Source organism: Mauremys reevesii, linkage group 1 (assembly GCF_016161935.1).
Source record: "Mauremys reevesii isolate NIE-2019 linkage group 1, ASM1616193v1, whole genome shotgun sequence".
In the NCBI taxonomy this organism is placed as follows: domain Eukaryota; kingdom Metazoa; phylum Chordata; order Testudines; family Geoemydidae; genus Mauremys; species Mauremys reevesii.
The window spans coordinates 152,786,872-152,799,864 of record NC_052623.1 but is presented as its reverse complement, the minus strand read 5'-3'; the positions used below and the strand labels follow the sequence as shown (position 1 = coordinate 152,799,864).

Genomic DNA, 12,993 nt, shown 5'->3' with positions numbered 1-12,993 from the left:
ACTAATACTAGGAATATAATAAATAATAATAATTAATAGAAATATGCATCTAGAGCTGTGTAAATACAGCCAAGAACTATTTGTGAATATTCTCTATTTTAGGTTTTATATAACACTCATCACTAAAGTTTCTAAGCACTTGGGTTAATTAGATCTGTAGGATAAGGTCCTTAATGAACTTCATGAGTCTTCTACTCTTTTTCCTTCCTAGCTGTACAGGAGGAGGCTTTGTTTTGGGTATACATAGAAATTTGTACTCTTCTCCATCGCCCCATTAATTTAATTATGGTGGGAAAGTTGTTTTTTTTAAGAGGGACCTGAAGTGCACCCTGAATGTAATTACAGATTAGCCTGATTTTCTCTGAAAATTCATTCCTCATCCAAAATCTTCAACTGAAAATGATTTCTCTTCAGCAATTGTATGTTTTGTCCCGGGCTCTTTGGGCTGTGTTGTCCCAGAGGACTGTACCTGCCTTTGTAAGATATGGCTAGAGATGTAGCAACTTTGTGCTGATTCACTGATGGCCTTAAAAATAAGGACTAAGGCCCAAATCCTCAAAGGTATTTAGGTGCCTAACTCACTTTGCTTTCAATGAGAGTTAGGTACTTAAATACCTTGGCAGATCTGGGTTGAAGGCCTTAAACTGGCAATAGAAATGGGCTGGGAGACAGTGGAGCAATGAGAGCACAGCAGTAAGGTTGCAGCAGCCTATCCCATTGAGACTGCAAATGTCTACTTCATAGATGAGCTGCTGCCACCTCTGCGTTACTCTGGATGTTTTCTTTCATCTCCAGTGTGCTAGATGACAGTTGTCTCTGATGCTACTTGGTCATCAAGGTGAAATGCCAAGCCTAATAAGATGCTAAAGCTTTCCACAACTTTGACAATGCATTCCACGGAGGGGAAGAGAGTGACATAGCTAGTTCTTCAGAAATGTTCCCTTGTCCAACCAGTATCACGTCTGTCTTGCTAAGACTGGTTTCTATTCTATATAGCTTCTTATATCACGTTTGTCATCTGCTTTTCAGGGGCTGATTTTTCTAGATGTTGTGACTTCTTGCCAATACAGCCTGTCAGTTTCCTTTGCTGGTATTTGCAGCTCTGTTGATTTGTTTGTTGGCATACATCAGATGAGCATGTATTTATTCAAAAGAATGTTCATAGGAAGAAAGAATGTTCAGTACAGGCATCACTATTTATGATACAAGTATTCCCACTGAAAATGCCTTCACAAACAGTCTTACAAGCTCTACCTTATCTGTGGATAATTTTGTGAATGGGAGGGGAAAAAAAGTACTCCTCCACTATAGAAATCATAAGTCATCCAATCAGAGAACAGCTTATATGACCAACCACTTGAAGTGAATCATAGGCTAAAATTTATTCATACAAAGTAGTTGATGAATAGTTTCAACTAATGAGCAAATTAAGATTACAACCTGTTTTGGATAACTTGTGAACAGAAAGAACTACTGTATTTGTTGGATACATTATTTGCAATGAACAATTCCACCAGTTCTGTCCTGGTCAACCGAAGAAGTGCTTTTTGACAGGCTGAAGACAACTTGGGCACATTGTCCAAATTTCTTTCTGGTGCATTGGAAGCAAAGCAAATTCTGGAATGTTTACTGAAGAGAGTGGCTTTTCTGTGAGTTTATTTTTATTCCTTTTCTTACTCAGTTGTGTTGAAAGATCCTATAATTATCTTTTAGTGGTGATTTACTTGTGGAAGATTGATTAGCACAATCACTCAATGTAAAGCAATTTTCATCACCAAAAATTAGATGGTTTCTTTTCCCACTTGATTAGCAGTTCTTTGCAGGTTACATGGTCAATGTAGTTCTATAAATATTGCTTGCTAAAGTGTGTGTTAAAAGACAAATCCATACCTAAATATAGTAATCATTAAATATATATGTGCAATAACTCTGTGTGTGTGTGTGTGTGTGTGTGTGTGTGTGTGTGTGTGTGTGTGTGTGTGTGTTATAAAGAAATAAAGTGAAGATCTTGAATTGTGGATTAGGCTTCATATGATTTGGAACTGAGGATAAAGTGTCTTTCTTTCTCTCTTTCTATACATATTATCTTTCTACTTGATCTTATCATCCAGCCCCAGAATAATCAGAAAAGAACACTTCGCTATGAACAGAAACTAATTTACACCTGACAATACAACCAGTTTAATATGTTTTAACTCAGGAATTGTCTCTTAGATTGGTGTTTTATTTGGAATATTTGTAGATATGGCTGACCTTACATGCACTGGTGCCCTAGCTGCAGAAACCATTTGGCACCCCCAACCTACTAACTGCCCTCAAAGTTAAAAGAAAACCATAGCTGTCTGTATCTCAATATGTTTCAAGTCACATGGTAAGTACAATTCATAGATCATTTTTTATACTATAAAAACAATAAATAAATATCCGTGCAAAAACTTTTTTTAAAGAATGTTAAGTTTGGTCAGGTAACGACACATTAGAAAATACCCAAGTTAAATGTACAACCTTAACTCTGCTTCTTTGTGAATTTGCATTATCATACAGTCTTTAATTGTTATCTCCCATATAACACCATATAAGTACAAAGGTAGCATAGCTGCATTCACAGGCACATTAGAGCTTTCCTTAAGTGGAATTCAGGGACTAGCTAACTTGTTTATTAATTTAGATGGACCAGACAAATTTCATTATCACTCTGTTATACTTGTATGGTATGTTCTTTTAAGTAGTATACAATATACTTTTCATATAGACATGACTAGCAGAATAGGTCCCTGGTCCCTGAATGGGATCTCTGGGTGCTATTATAATGGAAATAATAATGTAATTAAAGACAGTGTGCCAATACATATGTTCAAATACAGAGTTCAGGTTGTGCTGGCAACCTTAGACTTTTGTATTTCCAGATTTTCAAGAGATTATTTTAGCATGGCTTTTTGTATGGAATTTCCTATGCTTTAAAAAAAATAGATGTTATGGGTAGACACCAGAACATACATTGTCAAGAGTGCACTGAATGAGGCAAACTTCCTTCTGTCTCTCCCCTTAAGTTGCCCTCCCACTTTTCTTCTTCAGACTCTGAAGCACCTAATTCTACTCTGTGTTGGGGTGGAGAGGGATTGCACTCAGATACTCTTCTTCATTGCAGGGGTTGGTTCAAGTGAAAAGTATCCCTTGTGTCTCACAGAAAAGGGAATGTTCATGATCTGGAAGACATGTCCTCCGGAAGTGCAACACACTGATAGCCTCATTGCATCATAGAGGGTGACAGCATTGATGGGTGGATTCCACAGGTTAAAGAATCTTTTGAGGGGGAAAAAAGGAAACCTTTAAAAAAATGGCAGGTCAGCAGCTTGAGCAGTGATAAAGTAGTGTACATGAAGGCAAGGAGGCCAAAGGAAGTGTTGCATTAGCTAAAAGTATGGCCTGTGACAAGCTATAAATCTGACTAAGAAGGCAAGAGGGAGAAAAGATTATCTATAGACTCACCAAGGCAAGAGAGAAAATAATGAGGGATGTGAACAAGTTAACTTACATTAGAAATGAACATGGTATATTACAAATGAATGGAGATTCAATCAAAGTGTGGAGTGACTGTTTTGAAAAAGTGATGAATTAGGAGAAGCTAAGTGAGGAACTTAGAAAATGTCAGCCAAACCAGGCGGAATAGATCGTTTATTGGAGGAAGAGGTTGCAGAAGCTTCTAGGAAAATGACAAAGGAGAAAGCATCTGGGGCCAGATGAAGTACTAGTGGATGCTCTAAAGTCATTGGGAAGGGAAGGCATCAAGGATCTTTCAAGTCTGTTCAATGATATTCTTAAGAAAAGGAAAATGCTGGATGAATGGCGTAAAAACTTTGTGTTGCCTATCTTTGAACAGAAAGGAGATACTACACTGTGTGCTAATTATCACCCAATTAAGCTGACATCACATGCTATGAAAATATGGGAGAAGATTATTGAAAAGTGTCTGCATGGAATAGTTGAAATTTGGAAGGGTCAGTATTGGATCATGCCAGGAAGGAACACAATTGATGCTGTATGTGGTTAAGCACTGGAATAAATTGCTAAGGGAGGTTGTGGAATCTCCATCATTGGAGGTTTTTAAGAGCAGGTTAGACAAACGCTTATCAAGGATGGTCTAGATACTATTTAGTCCTGCCATGAGCGCAGGGGACTGGACTAGATGACCTCTCAAGGTCCCTTCTAGTCCTATAATTCTATGATCAATATTTGTGCTATGAATTCTCGTGGAGATGTTCAAAGAAAAGGGACAGCAACTTGGCATGGTCTCTTGGTACATGATCATACATCTTTTCCAGGTCCACAAAGAACTAGTTTAGTGGTGTTTGTATTCGAGAGGGGTGCCACAAGGATATGTCCATCTCATCCAGGGTATGCATGATGGAATGACTACAGTAGTCAAAATTCAATGGGGCTACAGTAGGGAAAGTAAAACGTAAAAGTTGGCCTACATCAGAGGGGCAATGGTGAGCCTCTTTTTGTTTGCTGTTTTCATAGATGTAACAAGTGAGAATCTACGAAGGGAACTGCCTTGCAACATGCTGTTCGCTGCTGACTAGTGATATGTGCAGAAGATTTTGAGACCCTGCAAGCCAATTTTGAATAGTGGCAAAATAGTTCTGAGCAGGCTGGACTTAGTGGATGTTGGTAAGACTGAGGCTATCATAACTGAGGGAGGAGGACTCACCATAAAGAATATTACAGGCAAAGAGCTTAGGTATTTTTTCATTCTTCTAGGATCAATGGTTGATGATGATGATGCTGCCCTCCTGAGTGATGCCTGGTATTGTACTAAAGCGGTGTGGTGCAAATGGTGGGAACTAACCCCAGTTCTCTGTGACAAAACAATGCTGATAGTGTTAAAAGGTAGAGTTATAAAACTGTAATTTGACCTATCCTAATGTCCAGAACACAGACTTGGCCAGCCACTAGAAAATAAATCAATATGCTTTCCAAATGACAATGGTGAGATGGCCAAATGGCTGGACACTCTTTGACAGAAGACAAAGTGAGGTTGTAAGAGGCCTAATGAGGGTTGCTCTCATTGAAGACAAGTTGAGGGAGGCTTGGCTACGTTGTTACGGGCATATCCAGTGGAGACTTGAGAGTTATATTGGTAGATGGTTCTTGCACTGATTGTGGATGGAAGATGACCGAAAGGGAGACCAAAGACTCAGTACATGGACTGAATATCAGCAGCCTTCATAAAGATCAATCTGCGTGACAGCCTTGTGTGCAATCAGGAGTTTTGGAAGAAGGCTATAAAAGTCACCAGTCCTGAATAGGAAAGTGGAAGAAAGAAGTTATATTCAAGTAGGGCTATACTCACACACATACATATATGGCCCTACTTGAATCATGGGGTGCTCTTCAAATAATTGTGGCTGAGTTGCGGACAAGAATGGAAAATCGCAGAGAAGTAATAATGGACCTTTATTAATAGCAGTAATTTGGAAAAGCCACAGTAAACCTATTTGTTTAAGAAAAAAATGCTGGAATGATATAAACCCTCAAGTGTTATGTTATGCTTGCTAAATTTTTTGATAACCAGACATTTTGCTGCAACTATATTACATTCATTTTAAAAAATAAAGTGACAAGTACAATATAAAATTCAGAAGACTAAAAGTCTTAACACAACTGCTATAGAAATCAAGTTCAGTCACTTTAGCTTTTTACATTTTACAGGCATTTAATGTTGGTGTCATACTAATTGCATACTCAAAATGTACGCAAAATTGTGCAAAGTAAGCAAATTAAAATAAAAATTGCAGTGGAAACCTAATATTGCAGGATCCGCAATATCGAAAATGAAGTAGGGCCCTAATAATATCCCTAATTTCAGTGAATCCATAAGTGCTGCTATTAGCTATTATTTCTTTGTGTTAGTCATGATCACATAATTATATTATATTTTGACATTGCTTTTAATATCTTTCACAAGATATAACCGTACTTTCATAGAGTTCAGGAGAACCTCAGTAATTTGCACTAATGTCTGAGATGAAATTTATATTACCAGACTACTGTAAATGAACCAATGAAAGAAAATGGATGTTATAACAGAATACAACCTCACAAAAGATACATTATTCAATTATTTATCAGAAATGTGATTACTAAATTTAAAACAATTGAAAAAATAAACTAAATTGTAAAAATAAGGTATATGCATAGTTATATATATTCACACACACACACAATGTGATGAATTTTCAAAAGGAAGATCTCTTATTTTGAAAGCACAATTGCTACCTGAAAAAACTGTACATTTACTTGGATTGCAAGTGCAACTCTGAATTGTTGCACCTGTAACTGCCTGATTGTGCATGCATATCAGGTAGTTAGAGGCACAAGCATTTAGATTTGCAGGCAAGAATGAGGCTGTAAGTTTTATGGGCACAAAACAGGCTTGTGGCCTTTTGAAAATTTACCACACACTGTCAATATGTCACTAACAATGTTATGGCAAAATCATCTTTCCAGCATGCATTTACTATTCATGTCATTCATATTCTTTAACTTCTGACATAGTCTTCAATCGATTATAGTGGAGCTTAACCTAACAATAAGAATAGGATCCCTTAGTGAGTCTGGACTACTCAATTTCTTCTTTTATTTTAAAAAAAGTTTTTAGTTTTTATTTACAATAGTACTGACAGCCTCCTAGCAAACACCCTGTAGTATTGTTTGTAAAAGAACTGAAGTTTTAGTAATAGAAATCTTCACTATAGCACTTTTCCTGTTAAATTTATGCTAAGAAAAGGGGTGAGTCCATATATAAGAATTATCAGATTTCTGCATGAGCAAAATGAGAACTGGCGAGTTTCTATTAAATTGTATGTTTTGCAGTTACACTATATTTCAGTCAAACGATAATTAAGAGAGTTCACTGTTCTGTCAAGCTTTGTGTTACTTACAAAATCTTTGATTAGTGGGTTGCACTAATCTTAGATCTTGCAGTCCAATCTCCTGTGTGAAGCATGATCTTCCTATACACTAAGCCAACTAGGAATGTATCTAACTTAGTTCTGAACATCTCTAATGAGGGTGACTCAGCTCCTTCAGTAGACAGTTTTATTTTTCCATTCTCTAATTACTTTTTCTGCTAAGAAATGGTTTCTTATATCTAACTTGAATCTTTCCATTTCTAATTTCAGGCCATTACTCCTGATTTTACTCCTGTAAAAGACAGAAAAATAGCCACTTCCTTAATCTTCTATTTAGAAGTAAAAAAAACTATAAGATTTTCAAAGGTGATTAGTAACTTTGGGTGCCCAACTTAAGACACCTTAAAAGGCCCTGATATTCAGAGGGTGAATGCTCCACAGTTTCTGAAAATCAGGTCCCTTCACTGTGTCACATGACAGACACTCAAATATTGATGCCTGTGCCCCCAAATCATCAGTCACTGTAGACAATCTTGGCTGTAACCTCACTAAGACTACATCTACACTAGGGGTGTGATTCCCAGCACACACACACTCCTGCTACCTCTCACCAAGCTAGGACACTAAAAATAATAGTGCAGCCATGGTAGCACAGGCAGCAGTGAGCAGTGGCCTGGCCTAGCTGCCTCAAGTACGAACATGCCTGGCCACTGTGGGTAGGTTCTTGGGGCAGCTAGGCCATGCCGTTGTCCATGCTACTGTGGCTACATTATTATTTTTCAGGTGCTAACTCAATGAGAGCTATTGAGAATATGTTTATGCAAGCTGGGAAACACATCCCGACCTCCAAGTGTAGACATAGCCTTACAAGACCAACTAGCTAACCAGAGCCTAAAGCTTTGGATGAGAAACAAGTTCAGCACTGCTGTTCTCAATGGCCTCAACGGAAGATCGGCAAGGGTTACATTTGGTCTTCAACAGGGCTGAGTGAATTCTTCCAAAACAGGTGTGGGGTTTTTTTCAAATATTCATTCAAATTTAAATAAAATCATCTATTTTCTTCTAACAAACATACTAATGAACTAGTTTCACTAACAACAAAACTTGTGTAAAAAGTGATCATTTCAGCTTGAATGCTACCTAAGAACACATTTCACAAAAGCAGGAATCTCACATTGCATAACTAACCATCAGTTCAAATGCTGAACTGCAAATTTGAATATGCAATGTGAAGTGTGTGCTGCATATGATTAGTTGCAGCAGACCTCCAGTCAGGGAACAATAACTGTCTGTCTGACTTGATCATGGGGTGAGTTCAGAGAGTTTGTTGCAAAAGTTTGAACGATTGGTAGAGCATTAACGTTTGTTTGCTGAAGAACTTGGCAAATAGTTCTGAATGAGTACATATGAAAATTTAACAATAAATTAGTTGATTATACTGGTGACAGGATAAGATCCTGCCCCTGTCTTCTGCCCTGTCTACAAAGACTAGTCAGAGACCTTCCGTTGTTAAACACCGCGGTGTAGTATATTTGCCTTGCTCTTCCCACCACCTTTACTGATCCAAGATCCATATCATTTACAGCATCCAATGCTCCTCAGCCCTCCACCAAGGAGCAGAAAGGGAAGAGTCTCTCCAATCAGAGATCCTCCTTGGTTCTGGCATTGCTAGCCTGCCTCTCCCATTAGCACTTCCTTCCTGTGCTGTCCTCTAACCTCTGTGTTGATGTGCTAATTAGCTCCTTTGTCCTCCCCAGACCATTCTAATCTGCTAATTAGGCACAGTCAGGTCCATGGGAGGGAGGAAATTAATTGGTGTTTAAGTGATTAGCTGATGGTTCCCAGCTCTTGGTGCAGTTCACCCCTCTCCCCTACACCTGCCCCTTTTGTGGTGTGAGGGAGACCCTGGTGCATATCTATCCCAAGTGCACCAGGTTGCAGCCCCTTTTCCAGCTCCTCCAGAACCTTCTCCTTAGGTTAGGGTGACCAGATGTCCTTATTTTATAGGGACAGTCCCAATTATGGGGTCTTTTTCTTATATAGTCTCCTATTACTCCCCACCTCTGTCCCGATTTTTCACACTTGCTGACTGGTCACCCTACCTTAGGTTCTGGCTGAACTTTTCCCTCCCGTGCCTGATGATTACCCTCTACATGAACATTCATCTTCATCTGGGGCAAGGTGGTCATCTATTCCACCAGGAGGATGCTGGATGGGGAGCTCTGCAACTGTGGGTACTATTTTCATTCCTCCCTTCAATCACATGTCCAGGCAGAGTTCTGCTGGGCTGCATCCACTGGCTCCTTACATGCCTTTGAGGAGCAATGGGCACTACCCAAGGTTCTCTGCTTGGTGTCCCCTTCTGGCTCCCTGATTTTGAACCTGTAACCCTCACTCCTGGCCCTCTTTTTCATTTGTTGACCCTGAATTATTTGAGCCCTGTGTTCAGTAGCTCCTCCCCTTAGGCTGGGGGAAGAACCTTCAGATATGGGTGGGCTTCTGTCACAATACTCCACCCAGCTTTTCTCCTCAGCCTCAGAATCATGTTACACTACAACATGCTCATTTGTATCAATTGGTTTTAGAATGTATGGATAAATCACAACAGCTTTTCCACCAACTGTCTGGCCTCTCAAATCATGGGAACTTTTTGCTGCTTTACGTGATGTCACATAGATTTTAAATTAACTGCATTCCACTCTGTTAATGTAGCAGAGAAGAAAATGCCTCCTTTGGTCTGTGAATAAGTGTTGTTCAGAAGAAAATAGAAACGCTTGAAGTAGACATCAAAACTGTAAGCAATAATAGCTAAGCCACCTGAGCTAGGGTTGAGAGTTTAAAAGCTCTTTCTAGTGTTCAGATAAAGGACAATTCTTTGTTATATAGCAAGATTGAAATTCCAGCAAATAATAAAAGTTGCAACCTAAGAATACTGGGATTTACTGAAAGAACAGGAAATGGATACTCTTTTGAAAAAAATTCCATTATTTTTGGATAGTCTCTTGAATTTTATACAATAGCTTCCTTTAAAAGTGGTGAAAGTACTACATAGTCCCATTATGAGGGTAGGTTGTGTGACTCTTGAGCTGTTTCAGTGACACTGATGTGATTGTGTAAGTGCTCACCAGTCTGTATAGTATAGTTCTATACTAGGACTAAGGTTAAGCTGTTTGTGTGGTCCTCAAAAAAAGTATTCTAATAATTCCCCATTTAAGGCACAGCAGTTGTCTTCAGTGACATACAATTGCCCCCTTATTGGATCCAGTTCACAGTCTTCAAATAAGTAGGTATGATAGCAACCCACTGCTACTGCCACTCACAGGGACTAGAGATGGGTGGATTTTTTTTTGGCAGATTCAGGTAGTCCAAAATACTCCATGAATTCGTATCAACTTTGGTAGTATTCTCCCCAACAAGCACCCTGGTGGTTAGGATGCTCTCATGGGAAGAGGCAGACCCAGGTTCAAGTCCCTTCTTTAGATCAGGGACTTTAACCCAGCTCTCCCACATCCTAGGTGAGTGCCCAGACTACAGGGTGTTCGAGGATGGGTGTCTCTTTGTCTTTCCTGTTGAAGCTGGTCCACTTTGAATAAATAAATTAAATATTTATTGGAGCAGGGACTGGAACCTGGCTGCCTCCTCCTCTTCTGTGAGTGGCCTAGACACCAGATCACAGAGTCATTTTTCACTCACACACTCTCTCTGGCCTAATGAATATTTAAATACTTAATACAAAATGGAACAGTTTCAACAGGAGAAACTGAGAGCCCCCCACTATAGCCTGGGGGTTAGGGTACTTACCCAGAATGTACAAGAACTAGGTTCAAATCCCTGTTTCAGAGTGGGGATCTGAATCCAGCTGTCTCATCTCTCAGCTGAGTCCCCTAACCACCAGCCAATTGGCAGTAACAGCATTCCCATGTGCTTTGACTGTAAATCTAGCCTGAACTATCATTTGCTTCAAAAAAATGGAAATGAAATGTTTTGGGTCAAGCATAATTTTTCCCTTGACCCAGGAGGAAATGTTTCCCAACTCTTTGATTTGCCAAAAATTCCCAAAAGATTCAGTTTTGAGATGGCCTGAAATGAGAGTTTCCCCCCCAGAATTGTCAGCATACCAAAAACAGCTATTCACACACAGAGCTCAAACAGGGACACTGAGATTCCAATAAATAAGTTCACTCATTTTTCATTATTCTCACATTTCGGTCTGCCTAAGCTATTTGGTTTACTTGCCTTTCCATGTTCCAAATTAACAGATCAAGTAATATTTGTATTCAAACAAACAGTTTTGCACTGTAGACACATTCCTGTATCTTCTAATTTATTTATCCTGAACTGTATCAAGGTTAATACAGTTATGTTAAATTCTATTGCCTGTGGATGTAATTATGAAAAAATTAACTCCAGACATGCACTGTTTAACAGGAGCCTACAGCAGGTGCTGCAGCTGGATACATGTTGCCATATTAGAGCTGTCCCACTCAGGTGTAGCCATTAATCTTTACCAGACTAAAAATGAAACATACACTTGATGCTGCAACACAGCAGGGCTCCCTGAAGGGGGAAAGGATGGAAATATTAATAATATTATTTAGCTTTATAGCACTACATGAGTGCATGATGATTTACAAAGAAATACAGATGAAGTGAGTTCCTTACCAAAAAACTCCCTTGATATCCACTGCATTCCACAAGAAATAGGCAAGTGCTGGTGTGCTTTAAAAACATAACTCAACATAGTCCAACAGACTGCTGCTTTTGTAACCCACATACCACCTGGGTGTGGTGCTCTGTCCCAGGGCAGGGGGGTGGAAGAAAGAGAGTGTGAGTGTGAGTGTGTGTGTCACTTTTAGCTTATTCAGTAGAGGCCCATGCACTAAGCTCCAGAGGCCCAAGGTTCAATCCCACCCACTGACAACTGGAGTCTGTCAGTGTTACACTTTGTCTAAACTAATGTCTGTCTTCCTGGGAGAATAAGATCCCCTTCTTTAAAAGGATGAAAATCTTAGCCTTGTGACCCAGCTAATCATATCCTATTATTGAAGAAAGGCATATCAGGAACTATGTTATTGAGTGTAATTATTCAATACACATGTAGATAACAAACATGAGCTTCCTACAGGGGATAGTCAATGAAATGCCCAATTAACTGTGAGTTTATAGACATCTCTGTTAGAGAAACAGAATCAACAGCTGTCAAGGTTCCTCCCCCACTCTGAACTTTAGGGTACAGATGTGGGGACCTGCATGGACACTTCTAAGCTTAATTACTAGCTTAGATCTGGTAACACTGCCACCATCCAGAAATTTCAGTGTCTGGATCACTTTCTGTTCCCCCAAAACCTTCCCCTCCCTGGGCAGCCTTGAGAGGCTTTTTCACCAAGTTCCTGGTGAACACCGATCCAACCCCTTGGATCTTAACACAAGGAGAATTTAACCATCCCCCCTCCCTTCCCCCACCAATTCCTAGTGAGTCCAGATCCAATCCCCTTGGATCTTAACACAAAGAAAAAATCAATCAGGTTCTTAAAAAGAAAGCTTTTAATTAAAGAAAGAAAGGTAAAAATTATCTCTGTAAAATCAGGATGGAAAATACTTTACAGGGTAATCAGATTCATATAGCCCAGAGGAACCCCCTCTAGCCTTAGGTTCAAAGTTACAGCAAACAGAGGTAAAATCCTCTCAGCAAAAAGGAACATTTACAAGTTGAGAAAACAAAAATAAGACTAACACACCTTGCCTGGCTATTACTTACAAGTTTGAAACATGAGAGATTGATTCATAAAGGTTTGGAGAGTCTGGATTGATGTCTGGTCCCTCTTAGTCCTAAGAGCGAACAACCCCCAAACAAAGAGCACAAACAAAAGACTTCCCTCCACCAAGATTTGAAAGTATCTTGTCCCCTTATTGGTCCTCTGGTCAGGTGTCAGCCAGGTTTACTGAGCTTCTTAACCCTTTACAGGTAAAAGAGACATTAACCCTTAACTATCTGTTTATGACAACAGCTACCACTCAGGAACAGTGAGAATTTGTGGCCCTCTGTGGAGAAAACTTTGGGTCTACAAACCAACAAGGT

General features: G+C 39.3%; 1 long non-coding RNA gene across 1 annotated transcript in view; it reads right to left on the bottom strand.

Annotated features, from left to right (window-relative positions):
- LOC120397326 overlaps positions 1-11,706 on the bottom strand; it is a 37,531-nt gene extending 25,825 nt beyond the window's left edge. The window contains exon 1 of the long non-coding RNA XR_005593744.1: positions 11,577-11,706. This is a non-coding gene — a long non-coding RNA (uncharacterized LOC120397326). The remainder of the gene's footprint in view (positions 1-11,576) is intronic.
- Positions 11,707-12,993: the final 1,287 nt, after the last annotated feature.